General features: G+C 44.6%; 1 protein-coding gene across 30 annotated transcripts in view; it reads right to left on the bottom strand.

Moving 5' to 3' along the window:
* The window catches only part of NEB (nebulin), a 359,744-nt gene that overhangs the window by 57,097 nt on the left and 283,971 nt on the right, over positions 1–18,676 (bottom strand). The gene's annotated exons all lie outside the window — the stretch shown is intronic.

Here is an 18,676-nt window from a genome sequence, read left to right as displayed (position 1 = left end):
ACCTTGAAGCGAAATGTCACACAGATGATAAGAATTGAACATGATTCTTCCCCCCAGCACCATGGCCCTGCTCTGCCACACTTCAGAACTGATTTTCTTGTCCTCTTTTTCCAAACCTTTTCTACTCGGTACTGCCTCCTTGTGGCTCCTCCTGGCCACAGCAGGACCAGACTGCTGTGAAGCTGGCCAGATAGCACAGTGAGTAGAGCGCTCGCTTTGACACCCGTGCAGAGCCTGTAGAGCCTGCCGACGCAGCTTCAAATCCCGGCAGGGCCAAACTCAGCCTTTCATCCTTCCGAGGTCAATAAATGAGCACCACACATTAATAATAAGCAGGGCTCAGATGCCTGAGGGTATGTATGTAGTGCTACATAAATGAAAATTATTATTTTGTGTATTATTTCCAGACACCAACAGTGTAGCTTTTGACACTTTGGCCCTCATTTCGAATTTGTGGAATTATATCTATTAATTTCGCCAAACACATTTTCCATTATCACCAGTGGTAACAGATTTACTGGTTTGAAACTGGAGTTAATTCCCCCTGTTTTGAGTTGTTGATATTCCCACTCATGGCTTTTTATTGCACCCCACTGTGGATTGGAGAAATCACCACTGGCGATAAATCTGACAGCAGTAATTCATCCCCTTTTTGGAGGAAGTACCTCCAGCAATGTCCTGGAGGTATTTGCTAGCCCCTCTTGCCTGCAAACTCGAAATTTGGCACAGGGGTTCAAAATGGCAGTAAATCCATGATAACCATTTTCTTTTTACCACTGCCGCCAATCTCGAAATGAGGTCCTTTACTTTGTGGCAAGCCATCGTGCAATGGACTGTCATTACACCCTTCTGGTGATAGCGATATGTGTTTTCTATTCAGCTTGAATTGCACTTGTTTGGTTTACACAGTATGAAGAGGGTCTCATTTTGAATTTTTTAAGGCAATATTATGAGATTTTTCAAGCTCACAATATAGCGTGATTGTGTGAGCCGGGTGTGTACTATGATTGGGCAGACTAGAGGCAGACTGGTATGATGCAAGCTTGGCCTGTACTAGAACTGTGCAAGCTGGAAGTATACCGGTACCCAGACAGTTAGAAATATACTGGAACTGTCCAAGCTGGAAGTATACCGGTACCAAGACAGCTAGAAATATACTGGAACTGGGCAAGCTGGAAGTATCTGGTACCCAGACAGCTTGAAATATACTGGAACTGTCTAAGCAGGAAGTATACTGGTACCCAGACAGCTTCAAATATACTGGAACTGTGCAAGCAGGAAGTATACTGGCACCCAGAAAGTTTGAAATATACTGGAACTGTGCACGCGGTATGTTTACTTGCACCCTGAAGTTTGACATACTGGAATTGTGCAAACAGTAAGTATACTGGCACCCAGAAAGTTTGAAATATACTGGAACTGTGGACGCTGTATGTTTACTGGCACCCAGAAGTTTGACATACTGGAACTGTGCAAACAGGAAGTATACTGGCACCCAGAAAGTTTGAAATATACTGGAACTGTGCACACAGTATATTTGCTGGCACCCAAACAGTTTGCAATATACTGGAACTGTGCAAGTGGGAAGTATACTGGTACCCAGACAGTTTGAAATATACTGGAACTGTTCAAACAGGAAGTATGCTGGCACCCAGAAAGTTTGAAATATACTGGAACTGTGCACGCTGTATTTTTACTGGCACCCATACAGTTAGATATATACTGGAACTGTGCAAGCCGGAAGTATACTGGCACCCAGAAAGTTTTAAATATACAGGAACTGTGCACACTGTAAGTATACTGGTACCCAGGCAGTTAGAAATATACTGGAACTGTTCAAGCTGGAAGTATACCGGCAACCAAACAGTTTTAAATATACTTGAACTGTACAAGCTAGCAATATAGTGGCACCCAGACAGTTTTAAATATACTGTAACTGTCCAAGCTGGAAGTATACTATCACCCAGACAGTTATAAATATATTGGAACTGGGCAAACTGGAAGTATACTGGTACCCAAACAGTTTGAAATATACTGGAACTGTGCAAACAGGAAGTATACTGGTACCCAGACAGTTAGAAATATATTGGAACTGGGCAAACTGGAAGTATACTGGTACCCAAACAGTTTGAAATATACTGTAACTGTCCAGGCTGGAAGTATACTGTCACCCAGACAGTTAGAAATACACTGGAACTGTGCAAGCTCGAAGTATACTGGCACCCAGACAGTTTGAAATATACTGGAACTGTGCAAACAGGAAGTATACTGGTTCCCAGACAGTTTGAAATATACTGACACTGTGCAAGCTGGAAGTATAGTGGCACCCAAACAGTTTGGAATATAATGGAAATGTGCAAGCTGGAAGTAAAATATACTGGAACCGTGCACACTGTAAGTATACTGGCACCCAGACATTGAGAAATATACTGGAACTGTGCAAGCTGGAAGTATACTGGAACCCAGAAAGTTTGAAATATACAGGAACTGTTCACACTGTAAGTATACTGGTACCCAGACAGTTAGAAATATACTGGAACTGTGCAAGCTGGAAGTATACTGGCACCCAGAAAGTTTGAAATATACAGGAACTGTGCACACTGTAAGTATACTGGTACCCAGACAGTTAGAAATATACTGGAACTGTGCAAGCTGGCAGTATAGTGGCACCCAAACAGTTTTATATATACTGTAACTATTCAAGCTGGAAGTATACTGGCACAGACAGTTATAAATATACTGGAACTGGGCAAGCTGGAAGTATCTGGTACCCATACAGTTTGAAATATAGTGGAACTGTGCAAGCTGGAACTATGCTGGTACCCAGACAGCTTGAAAAATACTGTAACTGTGCACACTGTAAGTATACTGGCACCTAGACATTTAGAAATATACTGAAACTGTGCAAGCTGGAAGTATACAGGCACCCACACAGTGTGAAATATACTGGAACTGTGCAAACAGGAAGTATACTGGTTCCCAGACAGTTTGAAATATACTGACACTGTGCAAGCTGGAAGTATAGTGGCACCCAAACAGTTTGGAATATAATGGAAATGTGCAAGCTGGAAGTAAAATATACTGGAACCGTGCACACTGTAAGTATACTGGCACCCAGACATTGAGAAATATACTGGAACTGTGCAAGCTGGAAGTATACTGGAACCCAGAAAGTTTGAAATATACTGAAACTGTGCAAGCTGTTATGTACACTGGCACCCAGACAGTTTGAAATATAATGAAACTGTGCAAGCTGTTATGTACACTGGCACCCAGACAGTTTGAAATATAATGAAACTGTGCAAGCTGGAAGCATACTGGTACCCACACAGTTTGAAATATACTGGAACTGGGCACACTGTAAGTATACTGGTACCCCAACAGTTGGAAATATATTGGAACTGGGCACGCTGTAAGTATACTGGCACCCAGATATTTAGAAATATACTGAAACTGTGCACACTGTAAGTATACTGGTACCCAGACAGTTAGAAATATACTGGAACTGTGCAAGCTGGCAGTATAGTGGCACCCAAACAGTTTTAAATATACTGTAACTATTCAAGCTGGAAGTATACTGGCACAGACAGTTAGAAATGTACTGGAACTGGGCAAGCTGGAAGTATCTGTTACCGAGACAGTTTGAAATATAGTGGAACTGTGCAAGCTGGACGTATGCTGGTACCCGGACAGTTTGAAATATACTGTAACTGTGCACACTGCAAGTATACTGGCACCCAGACAATTAGAAATGTACTGAAACTGTGCAAGCTGTTAAGTATACTGGCACCCAGACAGTTTGAAATATACTGAAACTGTGCAAGCTGTTATGTATACTGGCAGCCAGACAGTTTGAAATATAATGAAACTCTGCAAGCTGGAAGTATACTGGTACCCACACAGTTTGAAATATACTGGAACTGGGCACGCTGTAAGTAGACTGGTACCCCAACAGTTGTAAATATACTGGAACTGGGCACGCTGTAAGTATACTGGTACCCTGACAGCTTCCAATATAATGGAACTGTGCAAGCTTGGAGCATAATAGAACCCCTACTCATCAAGCCATAATACGCCAGATCTAAGCCGGCATATGCCTCTTATCTCTCTTTGTACAGCGCACTGCTGCTTGCAAGATATGCTTGCACCCTATAGATCCGATCCCTCCACATACATACAAGTCATTTCCTGTGCCTCACTGGAAACTATGGTGGGGTTCCCTTCCCGCAAAGGTTTTACCAGATGAACAGTGATGGAGAAGGCATTACAAAGCCCAGGAATCATCTGGGCAGCGTGCAGGGCCAAGCTACATCAGGTGCACTGCAGTCTACAACGAAGGAAGCAGGGCTCCTGGTAAAGATGGCCGCTGTGGTTCCCTGTCTCCCTGCAAGCATCCTTCCATCTGTGGATGCACCAGCCTGCAAGCCTCCATCTATTGTGAGACCCACTGCAAAAAATGAGGCAGCTGCTCCAAGCTGGGAGGTGATGCCGGGCCCTGTACAAAGGTCCGGGTCTAAGGCCTCCAACCATGTCTTCACCTGTCTTTCCGGCATGGCGGGATTGAATGCTGCAGATTCCTGGACTCCTGGGAACACCCCCGATCGGCCTTCCAATCAACAAACTGCTCACTTCAGGTAGGATGTGCTATGTCTCCTCACCCGCACTGTCTGACTCGTCCTCCCTCCGCCACAGGCACTCCACGCTGCTCCTGACCCGTACCGATCGGCAGGCTCACATCCTTGCGGAAACCCGTTCAACAGGGGGCTAGCCACATCCCACCTGCAAGCTTGCGATATTCTGGTAACTCCCACCTCTCTCCACATTCCTGCCTGCCCCATACAGGGGAGTTGCCCTGGCACTTGCCCCCACTGCCCCCTCTTTATTCATTCCGTCTCCCACGCCTATGGTCCGGCCTTCTGTGCTCACCAATTTACGGCCTGGACCGTGATTCTTGCGTTCTGATACTTCGGAAGGCAGCCTCCACTCTTCAGAACCTTCAAACACCCACTTGGCCTAAGCTTGACTCTGTCTACACTGCCAGGAGCTAACGCCGCTAGTGCGGCTTTTCTTGCTCCCCTCTCCTAACTGCTGACTCTGCCACCATGCAAATTGGCCTGCATGCTTAAAATGCCTTATTGCCCCTGATGCTAACTTTGCAGCACTCTGCCACTGTGTTATTGCTGGGAAGGCCAACGCCTCCCTCAATGGCCCCTGCATCTCCTCCAGACTGCCTGCACGCTCAAAATGCATTACTGCATCTGTTGGTTATGCTGTAGTTCTCTGCCGCTGTGTCTGTTAATTCACGTCTGGGGCATCCGTGTGCTGCCAAAGTAATTTCCTGCTATTTACTGATTAAGACTTGTGCAGCCTCTGCTGCTAGGTATTTTCTTGCAACCTACATATTATGAGTAACTCACCCTGGTGCTGCAAATGGAATATCCTGCGTCTTACCTATTATGAGTAACCCAACCTGGCACTGAAAATGGAATATCCTGCGTCTTACCTATTATGAGTAACTCAGCCTTGCGCTGCAAATGGAATATCCTGCGTCTTAACTATTATGAGTAACTCAGCCCTGCGCTGCAAATGGAATATCCTGCGTCTTACCTATTATGAGTAACTCAGCCCTGCGCTGCAAATGGAATATCCTGCGTCTTAACTATTATGAGTAACCCAACCTGGCACTGAAAATGGAATATCCTGCATCTTACATATTATGAGTAACTCAGCCTGGCGCTGCAAATGGAATATCCTGCGTCTTACCTATTATGAGTAACTCAGCCTGGCGCTGCAAATGGAATATCCTGCATCTTACATATTATGAGTAACTCAGCCTGGCGCTGCAAATGGAATATCCTGCATCTTACATATTATGAGTAACTCAGCCTGGCGCTGCAAATGGAATATCCTGCGTCTTACATATTATGAGTAACTCAGCCTGGCGCTGCAAATGGAATATCCTGCATCTTACCTATTATGACTAACTCTGCCTGGCACTGCGAATGGAATATCCTGCGTCTTACCTATTATGAGTAACTCAACCTGGCGCTGAAAATGGAATATCCTGCACCTTACCTATTATTACTAACTCTGCCTGGCACTGCGAATGGAATATCCTGCGTCTTACCTATTATGAGTACTTCAGCCTGGCGCTGCAAATGGAATATCCTGCGTCTTACCTATTATGAGTAACTCAGCCCTGCGCTGCAAATGGAATATCCTGCGTCTTGCCTATTATGAGCAACTCAGCCCTGCGCTGCAAATGGAATATCCTGCGTCTTACCTATTATGAGTAACTCAGCCCTGCGCTGCAAATGGAATATCCTGCGTCTTAACTATTATGAGTAACCCAACCTGGCACTGAAAATGGAATATCCTGCGTCTTACCTATTATGAGTAACTCAGCCTGGCGCTGCAAATGGAATATCCTGCATCTTACATATTATGAGTAACTCAGCCTGGCGCTGCAAATGGAATATCCTGCGTCTTACCTATTATGAGTAACTCAGCCTGGCGCTGCAAATGGAATATCCTGCATCTTACATATTATGAGTAACTCAGCCTGGCGCTGCAAATGGAATATCCTGCATCTTACATATTATGAGTAACTCAGCCTGGCGCTGCAAATGGAATATCCTGCGTCTTACATATTATGAGTAACTCAGCCTGGCGCTGCAAATGGAATATCCTGCATCTTACCTATTATGACTAACTCTGCCTGGCACTGCGAATGGAATATCCTGCGTCTTACCTATTATGAGTAACTCAACCTGGCGCTGAAAATGGAATATCCTGCACCTTACCTATTATTACTAACTCTGCCTGGCACTGCGAATGGAATATCCTGCGTCTTACCTATTATGAGTACTTCAGCCTGGCGCTGCAAATGGAATATCCTGCGTCTTACCTATTATGAGTAACTCAGCCCTGCGCTGCAAATGGAATATCCTGCGTCTTGCCTATTATGAGCAACTCAGCCCTGCGCTGCAAATGGAATATCCTGCGTCTTACCTATTATGAGTAACTCAGCCCTGCGCTGCAAATGGAATATCCTGCATCTTACATATTATGAGTAACTCAGCCTGGCGCTGTAAATGGAATATCCTGCATCTTACATATTATGAGTAACTCAGCCTGGAGCTGCAAATGGAATATCCTGCGTCTTACATATTATGAGTAACTCAGCCTGGCGCTGCAAATGGAATATCCTGCATCTTACATATTATGATTAACTCAACCTGGCGCTGAAAATGGAATATCCTGCATCTTACCTATTATTACTAACTCTGCCTGGCACTGCAAATGGAATATCCTGCGTCTTACCTATTATGAGTAACTGAGCCTGGCGGTGCAAATGGAATATCCTGCGTCTTACAAATTATGATTACTCAGCCCAGCGCTGCAAATGGAATATCCTGCATTTTACCTATTATTACTAACTCAACCTGGTGCTGCAAATGGAATATCCTGCGGAGTAGCGGCAGAGTAGCAGTCTTGGGCAGTGACTGCAGGCTGTTCTCTTCTTTCCAGTCTGTCTACAGTGTCTACAGTGCAAACCGGACCAGACCAGTCAAAAACCTCTTGACTCCGCGGAGCGGCCGCTGAGTAGCGGCAGAGTAGCAGTCTTGGGCAGTCATGGACGTCGTGGACGCTGTGGACACCACCCTGTCCCCCATGCTCCAGCCGCTTGTGTGTGGCAAAGACTTGCACCAACGGAGCTCCCGATCCCGTACTCGAGCTGAAGAGGGTAAACCTCTGCCGCTGAGTACTGGGCAAGTGAAAATTCACACAAAACACACAAGCTCGACTAACACCAAGGAAAGACTGGCAAAGAAATGCACCTCAGAGGAAACGCTTGACCTTGACCATGATGACCAAACTGTAGGCACCGGGAGCCTGGGAGGCTCGTGTCCGAAAACTATTTGGGTCAAGGAACAGGTGCCGACGCCAGAGATTATGCCCCCTCCCGCCCAGGACACCCAGATAAATATTATTAGTGACAGAGGCGAGGATCTAAGGGGAGAGACAATCCTGGTCACACTGGCCGGACATCGTCAGACGGAGCACAGAAATTACAACTTGCCTGTACTGGAAGATATCTATGACCCTTCCGACGTGCAGGCTTCTGGACGGCTGAGTGAAGCGGCAAGGGCGTCAAAGGGCGAGGAGCGCTCTTCACGCACGAGAGACATCGACTCGCCGGTGGGAAATGGCGCGGATATCGCCTCTCATACGCAGAGCGGCCCCCGGTCGACCGCGGATCCTTTGCCGCCCATCGGAGGATGGTCGGTATCGGCTCCGGGGGAGATGGGAGGGGCGGATGTGCGGGAGCAAGCGAGAAAAGACGAGAGCCAAGCGACTGCTTGGGATCGAGAGATAGCTGTGTGCCCTCTGGTGGAGACCCATGGGCCAAAGATGTTGGAGAGTGCTGCTGAATCCCCAGGGGTGGACGCCCAGGAGGGCTTCCCAAGGGGTAAGCCTCGTGGGGTTTGTGAAGCTCGTAAATTATCGAGGGACTCGGATGAAGCTTTTGACTTTGGGGCCAAAACAAGAAACATACCGGTGGAGGTGGAAGTGGAAATCCGCCCCCCGCCTCCCGACATACCAGGCGAAACACCTGGCCCAAACGAAAAATGCCAAAATAAAGCCAGGGATGACTTGAGCCAACAGCCGTCTTCAAGACCATCGATAGCCCAAATAGAAGATGGTCCACTCCCCAAAAAATTGAAAACAGCCCAAAATAACATGGAAAAAAACTTACTAGCGGACACCAGTAAAACCGCAAAACCAGCCCGGCTACGAAGGTTTAAAGGAGCTGACGAGAACAACACTGATAAACGGAGAGCAAAACGGACCATAAAGCGATCCTTGAAGACTACAGACAAGAAGTGCAATCCAGAAAACACAAAACTTAGTGGAATTTTTTGGGAAACATTGCAAGAGAAAATTTGAGAGCATCTGTGAAATAAGTGATAGCGACATGCTGGAAATTGTATACAGTTCAGACGATCTGTTGCTCGAGACACCTAGCACAATTCCAGTCGTAAGGGGGTCTAACCTAGAGGCTAAAAGTAATCCAACCCCCGACCAAATGGATAAAATCGAAGAACAAGAACTCTCAAACAAAACTGGGACGGAACATCGATTGGATGAAACTCCCTTAGCAAACCCAGAAAATGAGGTTTTGATGGACAGTACTGAAGCACACATAGCCATAACAAATGAAGTGCAAAATGAAAAAGATAATGAGGAGACAAACAACGAGAGCCTCGTGACAAACGACGACATTATTGTTGCAAGTTTGATATCCGAAGTGGATACCTCAATGGCTGAAGACAGATATATACCGAAAATTAAAACACCTGCAAAAGAAAGGGAAGGAAGCCCCTGCCAAAACTCGATGCTAGAGGAAACATCTGAAAAAAAACCGGACATGGTAACGCTGATGTGTGCAGTTGCAGTGGCCATGGCGCCCTTCACAAAATTGTACGAGGCCATAAATGATTCCTTAAAGGATCACAGCTCCCTATTGACAACTATGCACGCAAAGTTTATGTTCTTGGAGGGTTATGTCACTGCAGCAGAAAAAGAAAAAACAAAGGCCTGCACCGTCCAGCACCGATCAACATCGCCAGAGGAAAACGCAAAATCTTGCGCAAATGGAACCAACGAAAGGGGGTCACAAACTATGCATATAGCGCATAACAAGACTCTCTTATCATCGAACGAACTTAAGACCATCGAAATGTCGGAAAAAACGCTAAACACGAACGTTCGGCTTCCGACAAACAAGGCAAATCACCTCCACTTGTCGCGGTGCGACACGGAACAAAAAAGCACTACTGGGGCTCGCCAGGGACAGAAGGATCTTCAAACCAGTTTAAATGAGAAAAAAGATCACACAACGGGCCTTGATCAAGAGTCTCTTTCAACAAAAACTTTAAAATCTACGATAAACAAAGATTTTCCCATCTTCAAGGACTATAGATCGACAAACGCCTCAGCCACTAACAGCGTGAGGCAACTGGTCTTCTGCCTACCGGTGGAGGAAAAAAGTTTCAAGGATAGAACGAAGCCTCAGAAAGATGGAATAAGTTCAGAATCAAACTTAAACTGTTCAACGCCAACAAACCAGGTGGCCCAGACTCCAGTGTGTATTGACCTAATAGAGACGTCGGTGTCTTCAAACACCTCTAAATCTACAGAAGACCTTCTGATGGAAGAGGTCCTCGAAAATTTAAACCACCTTTGTGAAAAACCTGCATCTGATCTTGTGGTGTGTCAAACGATAAGAAAAACACCACGGGAACACCAACCAACAGTAATCTCGGACCAAGCCCCAAAAGACACAGGAGATTACTTTTTCGTCACATTAGAAGATCGTTGTAAGAAGCTGACTCGTAAGGCAAACTGGGGCCTGGACAGATCGCCGGATAAGGACGAAAAAAACACAAACCAAAGATTGCAACAGTCAAGCCTCATTAAAATGTCAAAACCAGATAGTGACATCGGGGCAAATTCCGTACATAAGGAAATGGGAAAAAGCAAGCAAACAAATGACGGATATAGGAAAAAGGATAGACGGGAATACAGTCAAGAACACGTAAGACCAAACAGAAAGGAAAGAGACCAGGAGGATAGTGGGATCACGCCCAAATCAAAACCTGATGCGAGGAGGGGTGCTCCCGCCTTTAAATTGGAACAAATTGGAAATTGTCGAGAGTATGTAATCCTCAACAGAAGAACGGTAATGGAGCTGCTCCATAGTATCCCTAAATTGAGATCGGTGGAATCAAGAGACCTGTTACTAGTGGAACCAATACACGAAGGTCGTCAAGCAACTGCATACTTATTCATCTCATCAACATCAGTGAAACAGAAGCTACGTGAATCCTTAAAACAGTTAATGAAATTAGGATATGACCTAATCGAAACCGAATCAAACAGAGTTACACACAATCCTGAACGCTGGAAAGCCATCTCCTCCTACCGTAACTCAAGGACAAGAACAGACTCCTCTAAAGTCTCTAGATCCTGTGAAAAGAAGATGCAAAAACAAGTACTGGGGCAGAAAAACAACATAAAACCCCTACCGCTGGACACAGAGAAGACATTTAGTGTGGATAAGAGAAGTCCTCGGCCAGAAGCCACAAGAAAACCGGAAACATCTCGAACACCTAAAACCTCCGACAAAGGAAGATTGAATGAGTCTATAACGAAATATGAAAGAAATCCAAGAGGTCCACCGATTCAAATCAAAAGAACATGTACGCAGATTGTGGAAACATCGCAAAAAGACGGAAAAGACAAAGAAAAACCAAATCCTTTGCAAAATCTCTGGGCCTGGCTTCCCAAAGCCCTGACCACACAAAAGAAATAGCAACTCGCTTCCACAAAGCTCTACGACGACCAAACACGAGGAACAAACATCAAACGAGCCAAACTAGGCTCGTGGAACACCCGTGGATTTAAGCACCTTACAGCACAGAGTGATGTTGAATTGCCTTCCTTCGATATCCTGTGTCTACAGGAGACCTGGCTAACTACAAAGCCCACCTTAGACGGATATGACATAGCCTTTGAAACAGCAAAAAAGGGACCAAAGGGGAGACCCTACTCGGGGTTGTTAATCGCAATTAGAAATGGAAAAGGAATGGAACTACTAAACATCCTAACGTCATCATTACTCATGATCTCAGTACAGATAAAATGGAACTACTGGAACACTATAACGGCCAAATCAGTGATAACATCCCTGATTATCATAAACTTGTACTGGAATCCGGATGCCATTTCGGACAAAGACTTTCTGGACTCAGTAGAAAAAGAAATCGATAAGGCTTACATTGAATACTCTGAGGTCCATCTGCTTATCTGCGGGGATTTAAACGCCGTATGTGCTAAGAAACTCTCAGGTAAGGCGAGAACAAAGGCTGAACTGAGAGGTGAAAAATGGACAGCTTTGATGAAATCAAAAAATCTTGAAAACGTGGCCACGTCAATTCACACGATAAACCTGCCTCCAACATGGGAAGGTAGAAACGTTACGGCCACAATTGATTACATCTACGCTTCCTCCACACTTTTGCCTATCATCGCTTCATTTGACATTCAAAAAACTAAGGCGAGTGATCACAATCTGCTATCCCTAACTTGGCCAGTCACTGTAACCGAAAAAACAATGTGCGCTCTAAAGCTCAAAACGAACCCTAAAGGAACTCGTCTCGCTTTGAGTCAAAAAAACGTCATCTGCTTAACAACTAACTACATAAAGCGAGACCCGTTGGAAGGTGCCCTTGCACAACCGGATTACAGTGACCTGCTAAACGTCTTCACGAAACCAAAAATTAAAAACAGCACATCAACAAACAAGTCAACACACACGTATGACCAAACGCTGGTCATCAGAAGACGCAAACTTAGAAAGTTAAAGAGAAGATACATGAAATCCGGTTCAAATACTGATAAACAAGATTGGACTTGTGAATTAAAGGCCTACAAGTCCTGGCTGATAGAGCGCCGACATATCATGTATCAAAAGGACTCAGAAGACATGCTACGGTGCGTGTCCTCCAAAAACCCTCGAGATTTCTGGGCTCTGATAAACGCAACTGATCAAATCAACTCAGATGCCCTGATCAATGGCATCTCGGAAACAAAGTGGAAAATCCATTTTGAAAATCTCTTCTTTGACGTCGCTGCTAATAACATCACTATCCAGGAACAAAATCAATCTTCGTGGGTGGAGCTCCATGATGTAGAAGATATCCTATACATCTTGAAAAGGTTGAAAAACTCAAGAGCGCCTGGGCCGGACGGCCTGACCAACGTGCACCTAAAAGAACATCCGGAGGTCTGGTCAAAGTTTATAAGTGCAGTCATTCGAAGAGTGACCACAGTGAAAGCTCTACCAAAATCCTGGACTAATGCAGTGATCGTCCCCATCTTCAAGAAGGGGGTGAGAGACGACCCCAGAAATTTTCGACCTATCGCCTTGCTAAATGTGATCGGCAAGGTCTATGGATCTCTACTCCTTAAACACTTCCAAAAATGGGCCGAGAACGCGCCTTGCAACGACCCGTTCCAATCTGGGTTCAAAAAGAATGTAGGAACAACCATCAACATTCTCACGGTTAACATCTTAAAAAGTAAGTCGCTTGCCGGAGGCCCACGAACTTACATGGCTTTCGTCGATCTTAGCCAAGCGTTCGACCAGGTAAATAGATCAAGGCTTTGGGAAAAGCTAAGGACCTGGAAGTGTCCAGAAAGCATACTACAACCACTCATAGCCCTCCACACAGCCACTAGAATCCAAGTGAGGCTTGACCACCAAGGAAAACTCTCTGATGAGATCCCTACAAACCGAGGAGTCAAACAAGGATGCCCGTTGGCCCCGGCGCTCTTCTTGACCTTTATAGGGGACTATAAAGAAGCGGAGCTCACGGTTCGTTCCTTCCCTCCACAAATTGGAAACACGAAAATCTCAAGAATCTTATATGCGGACGATATCATAATAGCAGACCAGACAGCAATAGGGCTGCAAAGACAACTGACAAACTTTGCTGCATATATCGCCGCAAATGGCTTGGAGATAAATAAGCCAAAGACCAAGATTCTGTTCTTTGGCAAAGGAAAAACAAAAAGTGATCTTTTCACATGGACTGTGGAAGGAGAATTAATCGAGAAGGTGACAGAATTCAAGTACCTGGGTATCATGGTGGATAACACGCCAAAGGAAAACGCCATGCAAAAACATCTTTTGAGGAAAACAAAGAGTTTAATATCTCAAGCAAAAGCAATAGATAAGAAATTTGGGCGTTTTTCGCTTATACCAGTCATAGAATTCTACAAAATGAAGGTCACACCCACACTTGTGTATGGAGTTGAAGCTATGCCTGGCCTCCCAAAAAAAATCTGGCCCATGTTGGAAAGCCAATATTGGAGAGAAGTCTTAAACCTACCGAGTTCTACTCCTCTGGTATTGATAAGACGCGAAATGAGCCAGCTTTCGTTGACAGCAGTAGTAGAAAGGAACACCATGATGCTTTTCAGAAAATTACTCCTTGAAAAACGCTCGAAACTACTAGAAGCGATAGATGCAGAAGCTGAAAGTGGTTACTCCGCCGTCCTGACCCAGTGGTACAAGGATCAAGAAGCAAAACTAGACGAAATTAATTGCTCAAAAAAAGATCTGGTGGAAAACCCAATGAAAATTCAAAAGAAATTAAACGAACTTGACTGGGTCAACACCTTGGAGCAAGCAGGTTCTTACAAACTGGTGGCCGACTTACCACTCATGACCTTCAAACTACACGAACTTCAACCCTTCGTGAAAAGATACCCTGATCGTAAATTAAGGAACACTTTTCTAAGAGCTCGTCTGAATTTACTCCATACTAATGAAATTCTCAAGATAAGAGGCCTAGCAACAACAAACAAATGCAGATTCTGCACAGATCCAGTGGTGACAGAAACCACAAGACACTTACTCCTAACTTGTCCAGGCGTAGAGTCTATAAGAAATTCTTACCTGAAGACGACGCTAGCAGCGGCTCATATCTTTGACGAAGAGATCTGGTGGGCCAGGCTAATCGGAGGCGGGCGTACTACATGGGTTACTGCAACCGCCAAAATCTTGGACACAATACTCACGACTACAACCAAAGAAGACGTGTAGAGTAAACTGCAAAACTGCAAAATCGAGCTCAAAACCTTTTAAAAACCTTTTAGGTTAAAAGAAAGTATAAAAATAAAAAAAAAAAATATCCTGCATCTTACCTATTATTACTAACTCAACCTGGCGCTGAAAATGGAATATCCTGCATCTTACCTATTATTACTAACTCAACCTGGCGCTGCAAATGGAATATCCTGCGTTTTACCTATTATGAGTAACTGAGCCTGGCGGTGCAAACGGAATATCCTGGGTCTTACCTATCATGATTACTCAGCCCAGCGCTGCAAATGGAATATCCTGCATTTTACCTATTATTACTAACTCAACCTGGTGCTGCAAATGGAATATCCTGCATCTTACCTATTATTACTAACTCAACCTGGTGCTGAAAATGGAATATCCTGCATCTTACATATTATGAGTAACTCAGCCTGGTGCTGAAAATGGAATATCCTGCATCTTACATATTATGAGTAACTGAGCCTGGTGCTGCCAATGGAATATCCTGCGTCTTACCTATTATGAGTAACTGAGCCTGGTGCTGCAAATGGAATATCCTGCATCTTACCTATTATGAGTAACTAAGCCTGGCGCTGCAAATGGAATATCCTGCGTCTTAACTATTATGAGTAACTCATCCCTGCGCTGCAAATGGAATATCCTGCGTCTTACCTATTATGAGTAACTCAACCTGGCGCTGAAAATGGAATATCCTGAGTCTTACCTATTACGATTAACTCAGCCTGGTGCTGAAAATGGAATATCCTGCGTCTTACCTATTATGAGTAACTCAGCCTGGCACTGCAAATGGAATATCCTGCGTCTTATCTATTGTAACTAACTCAGCCCTGCACTGCAAATGGAATATCCTGCGTCTTGCCTATTATGAGTAACTCAGCCTGGCGCTGCAAATGGAATATCCTGCGTCTTACCTATTATGAGTAACTCAGCCCTGCGCTGCAAATGGAATATCCTGCGTCTTACCTATTATGAGTAACTCAGCCCTGCGCTGCAAATGGAATATCCTGCATCTTACCTATTATGAGTAACCCAACCTGGCACTGAAAATGGAATATCCTGCGTCTTACCTATTATGAGTAGCCCAACCTGGCACTGAAAATGGATATCCTGCGTCTTACCTATTATGAGTAACTCAGCCTGGCGCTGCAAATGGAATATCCTGCGTCTTACCTATTATGAGTAACTCATCCCTGCGCTGCAAATGGAATATCCTGCGTCTTACCTATTATGAGTAACTCAGCCCTGCGCTGCAAATGGAATATCCTGCATCTTACCTATTGTAACTAACTCAGTCCTGCACTGCAAATGGAATATCCTGCGTCTTACCTATTATGAGTAACCCAACCTGGCACTGAACATGGAATATCCTGCGTCTTACCTATTATGAGTAACTCAGCCCTGCGCTGCAAATGCAGTATCCTGTGTCTTACATATTATGAGTAACTCAGCCTGGCGCTGCAAATGGAATATCCTGCGTCTTACCTATTATGAGTAACTAAGCCTGGCGCTGCAAATGGAATATCCTGCGTCTTACCTATTATGAGTAACTCAGCCTGGTGCTGAAAATGGAATATCCTGCGTCTTACCTATTATGAGTAACTCAGCCCTGCGCTGCAAATGGAATATCCTGTGTCTTACCTATTATGAGTAACTGAACCTGGCGGTGCAAATGGAATATCCTGCGTCTTACCTATTATGATTACTCAGCCCAGCGCTGCAAATGGAATATCCTGCATTTTACCTATTATTACTAACTCAACCTGGTGCTGCAAATGGAATATCCTGCATCTTACCTATTATTACTAACTCAACCTGGCGCTGAAAATGGAATATCCTGCATCTTACATATTATGAGTAACTCAGCCTGGCGCTGCAAATGGAATATCCTGCGTCTTTCATATTATGAGTAACTCAGCCTGGCGCTGCAAATGGAATATCCTGCATCTTACCTATTATTACTAACTCAACCTGGCGCTGAAAATGGAATATCCTGCATCTTACCTATTATTACTAACTCAACCTGGCGCTGCAAATGGAATATCCTGCGTTTTACCTATTATGAGTAACTGAGCCTGGCGGTGCAAATGGAATATCCTGGGTTTGACCTATTATGATTACTCAGCCCAGCGCTGCAAATGGAATATCCTGCATTTTACCTATTATTACTAACTCAACCTGGTGCTGCAAATGGAATATCCTGCATCTTACCTATTATTACTAACTCAACCTGGTGCTGCAAATGGAATATCCTGCGTCTTACCTATTATTACTAACTCAACCTGGTGCTGCAAATGGAATATCCTGCGTCTTACATATTATGAGTAACTCAGCCTGGCGCTGCAAATGGATTATCCTGCATCTTACCTATTATTACTAACTCAACCTGGTGCTACAAATGGAATATCCTGCGTCTTAACTATTATGAGTAACTCATCCCTGCGCTGGTAAATGGAATATCCTGCGTCTTGCCTATTATGAGTAACTCAGCCTGGTGCTGGAAATGGAATATCCTGCGTCTTACCTATTATGAGTAACTCAGCCCTGCGCTGCAAATGGAATATCCTGCGTCTTACCTATTATGAGTAACTCAGCCCTGCGCTGCAAATGGAATATCCTGCGTCTTACCTATTATGAGTAACCCAACCTGGCACTGAAAATGGAATATCCTGCGTCTTACCTATTATGAGTAACTCAGCCTGGCGCTGCAAATGGAATATCCTGCGTCTTACCTATTATGAGTAACTCAGCCCTGCGCTGCAAATGGAATATCCTGCGTCTTACCTATTATGAGTAACTCAGCCCTGCGCTGCAAATGGAATATCCTGCGTCTTACCTATTGTAACTAACTCTGCCCTGCACTGCAAATGGAATATCCTGCGTCTTACCTATTATGAGTAACCCAACCTGGCACTGAAAATGGAATATCCTGCGTCTTACCTATTATGAGTAACTCAGCCTGGCGCTGCAAATGGAATATCCTGTGTCTTAACTATTACGAGTAACTCAGCCCTCCGCTGCAAATGCAATATCCTGTGTCTTACATATTATGAGTAACTCAGCCTGGCGCTGCAAATGGAATATCCTGCGTCTTACCTATTATGAGTAACTCAACCTGGCGCTGCAAATGGAATATCCTGCGTCTTACCTATTATGAGTAACTAAGCCTGGAGCTGCAAATGGAATATCCTGCGTCTTACCTATTATGAGTAACTCATCCCTGCGCTGCAAATGGAATATCCTGCGTCTTACCTATTATGAGTAACCCAACCTGGCACTGAAAATGGAATATCCTGCGTCTTACCTATTATGAGTAACCCAACCTGGCACTGAAAATTGAATATCCTGCGTCTTACCTATTATGAGTAACTCAGCCTGGCGCTGCAAATGGAATATCCTGCGTCTTACCTATTATGAGTAACTCAGCCCTGCGCTGCAAATGGAATATCCTGCGTCTTACCTATTATGAGTAACTCAGCCCTGCGCTGCAAATGGAATATCCTGCGTCTTACCTATTGTAACTAACTCAGCCCTGCACTGCAAATGGAATATACTGCGTCTTACCTATTATGAGTAACCCAACCTGGCACTGAAAATGGAATATCCTGCGTCTTACCTATTATGAGTAACTCAGACTGGCGCTGCAAATGGAATATCCTGTGTCTTAACTATTATGAGTAACTCAGCCCTGCGCTGCAAATGCAATATCCTGTGTCTTACATATTATGAGTAACTCAGCCTGGCGCTGCAAATGGAATATCCTGCGTCTTACCTATTATGAGTAACTAAGCCTGGAGCTGCAAATGGAATATCCTGCGTCTTACCTATTATGAGTAACTCATCCCTGCGCTGCAAATGGAATATCCTGCGTCTTACCTATTATGAGTAACCCAACCTGGCACTGAAAATGGAATATCCTGCGTCTTACCTATTATGAGTAACCCAACCTGGCACTGAAAATGGAATATCCTGCGTCTTACC

The sequence above is a fragment of the Ambystoma mexicanum genome, chromosome 9 (genome assembly GCF_040938575.1).
Source record: "Ambystoma mexicanum isolate Mex_15411 chromosome 9, UKY_AmexF1_1, whole genome shotgun sequence".
Classification (NCBI taxonomy): domain Eukaryota; kingdom Metazoa; phylum Chordata; class Amphibia; order Caudata; family Ambystomatidae; genus Ambystoma; species Ambystoma mexicanum.
The sequence above is the reverse complement of the archived record's forward strand: the minus strand, read 5'-3'. Positions and strand labels throughout refer to the sequence as shown.